Below are 8,188 nucleotides of genomic sequence, written 5' to 3'. Positions count from 1 at the left end.
TTAATAAGTCTTTTGCAGTTTTGCTATTTGTGTGTGTCACATCCAATTATTTATTTGCAACACCAAGATCCTTAGACTTTACAATATCAGCCATTGACAACCTGAAATTCCTACATTTCTATTTTAGAAGAATAATCTCATTGTTGTTTGCTTTTTGTTTTGTTTTTTGATACTGAGTCTCGCTCTATTGCCCAGGCAGGAGTATAGTAAGTAGCACAGTCGCCACCTCTCAGGCTCAAGCAATTCTCCCTCTTTTTCTCACTCACTCAACTTTCTCTCTCATAAGCGAATTGCTCTTCCTTGCCTTTTCCTTCTTGTGCCTTATTGCTGACTTTCTTTGCACCCTGTATGTTCTGCTTTAGTTATCATGCATGTTCTGTTTAAATAGTTTACGTCCGATCGAGACCATCCTGGTCAACATGGTGAAACCCCATCTCTACTAAAAATACAAAAAATTAGCTGGGCATGGTGGTGCGTGCCTGTAATCCCAACTACTAAGGAGGCTGAGGCAGGAGAATTGCCTGAACCCAGGAGGCGGAGGTTGCGGTGAGCCGAGTTCACGCCTTTGCACTCCAGCCTGGGTAACAAGAACGAAACTCTGTCTCAAAAAAAAAAAAAAAAAAAAAAAAAAAATAGCTTACATCCAGCAGGGTCCCATTCAGACCCAACTTCCTCTGCTATTTTCCTGCCTCAAGGTGGGCAGATTATGAGAACTGACTGAGTAACATATGTTGAGTTTGACAACTTTGTAAATGTCTCCAGCGTTTTATGGAGTTTTCATGAACCCTCTGCTTTGAACTCTCACTGTAGGTGGAAAATGGTTTGCAAATTATATGGAAGGTAAATTTTATTAAAAAAATAAATGACCTCACTGGAATCTATAAAGGGGTCCACTTTCGACCCCTATCTTCAAAAGCAAATGCTTTTGAAGATCTTTTTGTTTGTTTGTCTGTTTTGTTTGAGACGGAGTTTCACTCTTGTTGTCCAGGCTGGAGTAAAGTGGCATGATCTCAGCTCACTGCAACCTCCGTCTCCCAGGTTCAAGCGATTCTCCTGCCTCAGCCTCTCAAGTAACTGGGACTACAAGCATGTACCACCAAACCTGGCTAAGTTTTGTGCTTTAGTAGAGACAGATTTTTGCCATGTTGATGAGGCTAGTCTTGAACTCTTGACATCAAGAGAACCTCCTGCCTCAACCTCCCAAAGTGTTGGGATACAGGCCTGAGCCACTGCACTTGTCCACTTTTAAAGGTATTTTGGGCTGACTATGGAGCATTCTGGAGAGAGAAGGTTGCAGGTCTGCAGCTTCCCGAAACACTCACATGACTGAGCCTGTCAGGTGGAAGCCCACATTACTGAACTTGGTTTCTTCCTAAGTGCTGCCAGAGCCAGAGAGCCAGGCCCTTCAGTCATGTCTGTAAAGCCCTACATGAGCAAAGTCAAGCATCAGGGACTTAATAAACAACGTCCTTACTTTGTCTGGTGCTGCCTTCTGAGGCCCAGCTCTTCTTCTTGGCACCCCCTAGCCAAGAAGAAATACGTCTGTGTCGCCGATTCCTGGGGAGGAGAAGTCCCTCAGGTTACAGATCTTGACAAGTGGTGGATGGAAGCAGCCAAACCTAAACTACATGGAATCTTAGGGGTTTCGCCACACAGTGACTGTTCTTCCTCATAGTGGACAGTGAGTGAGAGGCAGGGGAAGAAGCTTTTCTGGGAGTCGATGGTACTGGGGAGGCTCATTCAGTGCATCGAATTAATGAGATCTGTGACCTGCACAGAATTACACATGCTGCTTCATCTGATGCACCCTCATAGCAGTTATGGTTCCAATCCAGAGTTGAGAAAATTAAGGGCCAGGCTTTTTGTTTGTTTGTCTGTTTTTTTCTGAGACAGAGTTTCCCTCTTATTGCTGGGGCAGGAGTGCAATAGTGTGATCTCGGCTCACCGCAAAATCCACCTACCAAGTTCAAGCGATTCTCCTGTCTCAGCTTCCTGAGTAACTGGGATTACAGGCATTCCCAACCATGCCCAGTTAATTTTGTATTTTTAGTAGAGATGGCGTTTCTCCATGTTGGTCAGGCTGGTCTTGATCTCAGTTGATCCATCCACCTCACGCTCCCAAAGTGCAGGGATTACAGGCGTGAGCCACCACACCCAGCCAGAGAGCCAGAGATATGAAGAGTTGGAGAGTGAGACTGCAACCCTCCCAAATCTTACTCGGTTCCCAAAATTGCAGCCACAGTGTATCCTGAGTCCCATTCAGGCAATGAAGAGCTCAGTGGTGGGGCTCTCTGGGAGTTCCTCTTTCCTGTGAGCAGGAGCCTCATGTGACATCCTGAGCTCTACCCTCCTGCTTTGTTTCAAGAAGTTTGTCTATTTCACCTGTTACTTCCTTGGCATACAATTGTTCTCTTAGAGAAACTTTCCTGGCCAACATGGTTAAACCTGGTCTCTACTAAAACTACAAAAATTAGCTGGATGTGGTGGCAGGCGCCTGTAATTCCAGCTACTTGGGAGGCTGAGGCAGGAGAATTATTTGAACCTGGGAGGCAGAGTTTGCAGGGAGCCGAGATTGAGCCACTGCACTCCAGCCTGGGCAACAGAGTGAGACTCTGTCTAAAAAAAAAAAAAAAAAAAAAAAAAAAGTATGATGACTCCCTTCTTTCTTTTGGTTACTGTTTGCAGGGAATAACTTTTTTCATCTATTCACTTGTTTCTTTTATGTTCTGGAAAAGACGTATGTAATCTATCATCTATTCAAGTTCAATCTGTGAACCTCCTGTAGAATACACATATATGAATTATTTTAAAATTCATTCTTTCAATCTGTATCTAAATAAACAACTTAATCTATTTACATTAAAATGATAGGTGATTGACTGGAACAGTGGCTCAACGCCTGTAATCCCAGCACGTTCAGAGACCTGGTCAAGCCCATTGCTTAAGCTCGGGTGTTCAAGACCAGCCTGGCCAATAGGGCAAAACCCCATCTCTATTAAAAATACAAAAATTAGCCAGGTGTGGTGATGCATGCTTGTAGTGCCAACTATTTCGAGGCTGAGGCAGAAGAACTGCTTTAAACTGGGAGGTGGAGGTTGCAATGAGATCCCACCACCACACTCCTGCCTGGGCAAAACAGCAAGACTGTATAAAAAATAAAAAACAAAAATAAAGAGAACTGATAAAGAAGGACTTACTTTTGTCATTTTGCAATTTGTCTTCTACATGCCTTGGAGCATATTTGTCTCATTTTCTCATGCATATCTGATGCTAAACTAAAAGCTAAAGTTGACTGACATTAGTGACAGTTGACCCTGCAAGACTTCCCCTGGAATTGCAAGCCTCCAGAATTGCAAAATAGTTTCACCAAATTTTGCTGCAATTACTCTCTAGTCAATTGTTGGGTCCTATTTCTCTTTCCAGAATTCTTCCCTGTTACTGATTCAACATGTGTTCCTTCGTTCTGTTAAACTGTGCTCCTGAGTTGTTATGTACTGAATGCCTGTTTTGCCCACAAATTCATTAGTTTAAGCCCTAATCCTCAACGTTTACTATATTTGAAGGTGAGGCCTGAGGAAGGTAATTAGCTTTAGATGAGTTCATGAGGGTGGCTTCCCTATAATGAGATTAGTGGCTTTATAAGGAGAGGTTTCGGCCAGGAAGGTGGCTCACGCCTACAATTCCAGCACCTTGGGAGGCTGAGGTGGGCAGATCACAAGGTCAGGAGTTTGAGACCAGGCTGACCAACAAGGGGAAACCCCATCTCTACTAAAAATACAAAAAAAAAAAAAAAAAATTAGCCTGGTGTTCTGGCACAGACCTCTAAACTCAGGATGCTAAGGCAGGAGAATTGCTTGAACCCAGAAGGTGGAGGTTACAGTGAGTCAAGATTGCACTGTTGCACTCCTACGTGGGCAGCAGGGTGAGACTACATCTATTAAAAAAAAAAAAAAAAAAAAAAAGTCTCACTGTGCACAGAAGTAAGAGGGCGTGTGAACACAGTGATGTGGTGGCTGCCTACAAGCCAAGAGAAAAGGCCTCAGATTGAAACCTATCTTGCTGGCCATTTGATCTCAGACTTCCCAGCTTCCACAACTATGAAGAAATCAATTTATATTGTTTAAGCTGCACAGTTTATTATATTTAATTATGGTTACCCAAGCAGATGAAATCTTAAATAGATCAGCTTTGCTGAATTGTGTGAACTTTTCTAGTGAATTATTAAACCTGAGGGTAGTCTCAAGGACTTCAGGAACTTGTAGTGGTGATTAGAAAGATTTCTGGGCCAGGCACAGTGGCTCACACTTGTAATCCCAGAACTGTGGGAGGCCAAGCTGGGTGGGTCACCTGAGGTCAGGACAGGAGTTCGAGACCAGCCAGAGCAACATGGATAAACCCTGCCTCTACTAAAAATACAAATAAATTAACTAGGTGTGGTCACGCGTGCCTGTAATCCCAGCAAATCTAGAGGCTGAGACAGGAGAATTGCTTGAACTCAGAGGCAGAGATTGTAGTGAGCAGATATCATGCCACTGTACTCCAGCCTGGGCGATAGAGCAGGACTCCGTCTCAAAAAAAAGAAAGATTTTGTTCTCTATGACACTAGTTTGAGAGTGTGAAGAGATTATACCGTTATTCTAAAAGTGGTTATACAGTAAATAACTTCATTTATTATATTAGTAACAAGTTTATAATTTTTTGCTATTGTAGATAACATTTTGGTGAAATAGATGGCACGTATGTATTTTTAAGAAACGTTTTTAGTGGTAAGAGCGCTTATGAGATCTACCGACTCAAACATGTTTTAAGTGTATATCACACCATTGTTGAGCACACATACAACGTTACGTGTAACTAAAGTGGACGGCCTGATGATTAGTAACTTTCCATTTCCCCCAGCCCTTGGCAAACACTATTCCTTTCAGGTTCTGTGAATCTGGCTATTTTAGATAGCTCATACAAGTGGAGACATGCAGGATTTTTTCAGTGATGGCTTACTTTACTTTGCATAATGACCTTAAAGTTCATCCAAGTTTTTATATATTGCAAAATTTTCTCCTATTTTAAGGCTGAAAAGTGTTCCATTGTATGCATGAGTCACATTTTCTTTATCCAGTCATCTGTCAATGGAAATTTACTTTGTTCATTCATCTTAGGTATTGTGACAAGTGTTGAAATAAACATGAGAGTTCTAATAGCTCTTCAAAATCCTAATTTTTAGGCCAGACACAATGACTCACGCCTGTAATCCCAGGCCAAGGTGGGTGGATCACCTGAGGTCAGGAGTTCAACAGCAGCCTGGCCAACCTTGTGAAATTTGGTCTCCACTAACACACACACACACACACACACACACACACACACACGCATTACCCAAGCATGATGGTGTGTGACTGTAATCCCGCCTACTCTGGAGGCTTAGGCATGAGAATCACTTGAACCTGAGAGGTGAAGTTTGCAGTGAGCCTGGGCAAAAGAACGAGACTCCGTGTTGAAAAAAAAAAAAAATCCTAATTTTAATTATTTTGAAAAAATATTCAGAAATGAGATTGCTGCTGGGTGCAGCATCTCACACCTGTAATTCTAGCTCTTTTGGAGGCTGAGGCTGGTGAATCACAAGGTCAGGAGATTGAGACCATCCTGGCTAACAAGGTGAAACCCTGTCTCTATTAAAAATAAAATAAATAAATAAATAAATAATAGCTGGGCATGGTGGCACACGCCTGTTGTCCCAGCTACTCAAGAGGCTGAGGCAGGAGAATTGCTTGAACCAAAGAGACGTAAGTTTCAGTGAGACAAGGTCATGCCACTGCACTCTATCCTGGGTTACATAGAGAGACTCTGTCTCAAAAAAAGAAAAAAAGAATGAGATTGCCGGATTATATGGTAATTAATTTTTTGTTTTTTGAGAAACTTTTATTGTGTTTTCATAGCAGCTGCACCATTTCTCTGTCCCATTAAAAGTGTCCAGGGGTTACAGATTCTCCACATTGTCACCAACAGTTGTTGTCTTTTGTTTTATATTTGTTTATCGCCATCCGGACAGGTGTGAGATGATATCTCAAGGTTTTCATATGCCTTTTCCCGATCTTTTTTTTTTTTTTTTTTTTTTTTTTTTGAGACGTAGTTTTGCTCTTGTTACCCAGGCTGGAGTGCAATGGCACGATCTCGGCTCACCGCAACCTCTGCCTCCTGGGTTCAAGCAATTCTCCTGCCTCAGCCTCCTGAGTAGCTGGGATTACAGGCACGCGCCAACATGCCCAGCTAATTTTTTGTGTTTTTAGTAGAGACGGGGTTTCACCATGTTGACTAGGATGGTCTCGATCTCTCGACCTCGTGATCCACCCGCCTCGGCCTCCCAAAGTGCTGGGATTACAGGCTTGAGCCACCGCGCCCGGCTTCCCGATCTTTAGTAATGTTTTGCATTTTTGCATACGCATGTTGGCCATGTGAATATCCTCCTTAGGGAAAAATGTGTCTTAAACTCTTTTGCTCATTTTTAATTGAGTTTTATATCTGGGTTTTTGTTTGTTTGTTTTTACTATTGAGGTATAGAAGTTTTTTACAAAAAAAAAATTATTTTAATGATTGCCCCCTTTTTAAAATGTATGGTTTGCAAATATTTTCTCTCAATCAATAGGCTGCTTTTTTGCTGTAATTTTTGCTTGATTGTGTACAAACATTTTAGTTCAACAGAGTCCCACTTGCTTATTTTGTTTTCTGTGTTTTTATTTTTGAAGTCATTGTCAAGACCAATGTCAAGAAGCTTCTTACCTGTTTTCTGTCATAGATATTTAAAGTCTTGAGGGACGTATTGAGAGGTAGGGGAAAAAAAATTAAAGTCTTGGGTCTTATGTTTAAGTGTTTAATCTATTTTGAGAGTTTTGCATGTGGTATAAGATAAGGGCTCAGTTTAACTCTTTTGCATGTAGTTATCCAGTTTTTCCAGCACCATTTGATAAACTATTAACCTTTCACCATTAGGTGTTCTTTATACCCTTGTGAAAAGTTAGTTGCATATATATGCATGCAGTTATTTCTGGGCTTACTATGTGGCTTCACTGGTCTACGTGTCTGTCTTTATTCCAGTACCATAATGTTTTGTTTTGGGGTTTTGTAATGTTTTCACATCTGGAATTGTGATACTTCCAGTTTTGTTTATTTTTTTCCAGATTGACTTGGTTATTTATACTCTTCTGTGAATAGTTTATAACTTGAATAATATAATTATTATATAATATAATTTTTTTTTTTTTTTGAGACGGAGTTTCACTCTTCTTACCCAGGCTGGAGTGCAATGGCACGATCTCGGCTCACCTCAACCTCCGCTTCCTGGGTTCAGGCAATTCTCCTGCCTCAGCCTTATGAGGAGCTGGGGTTACAGGCACGCACCACCATGCCCAGCTAACTTTTTCTGTATTTTTATTAGAGATGGGGTTTCACCATGTTGACCAGGATGGTCTCCATCTCTTGACCTCGTGATCCACCCGCCTTGGCCTCCCAAAGTGCTGGGATTACAGGCTTGAGCCACCGCACCTGGCTTTATAATATAATTTTTATATATAACATATGATATACATAAATATATATAATATATGTAATTATATAATTATCTCATTCAATATTATATTATTCAAATTATAAACTATTCACAAGAGAGAATAAATAATAATTGGAACTATTATTCAAATTATAAACTATTCAAAAAAGTATATATAAACAATAATTTTAACTTCTGAATATTTTTTTAATTTTATAAAAAGTTTTATTGAAATTGTGATAGGGATTGCACTGAATCTGTAAATCACTTCATGTGGTTTGGACATTTTAATAATAGTAATTCTTCCAATCCATAAATATGGAATGTCTTTACAATTTTTGTGTCTTAATTAAATTTTTAATCAATATTGTATAGTTTTCACTTTACAAGTCTTTCACTTCCTTAATTAGGTTTATTCTTAAATATTTTATTCATTTTGGTACTATTGCAAATGGGATTTTTTTTTTTTTTTTTGAGACGTAGTTTCACTCTTGTTACCCAGGCTGGAGTGCAATGGTGAGATCTCAGTTCACCGCAACCTCCTCCTCCTGGGTTCAGGCAATTCTCCTGCCTCAGCCTCCTGAGTAGCTGGGATTACAGGCACGCACCACCATGCCCAGCTAATTTTTTTTTGTATTTTTAGTAGAG

This window comes from Saimiri boliviensis, chromosome 3, assembly GCF_048565385.1.
Source record: "Saimiri boliviensis isolate mSaiBol1 chromosome 3, mSaiBol1.pri, whole genome shotgun sequence".
Lineage (NCBI taxonomy): Eukaryota > Metazoa > Chordata > Mammalia > Primates > Cebidae > Saimiri > Saimiri boliviensis.
This window is presented reverse-complemented; position numbering follows the sequence as displayed.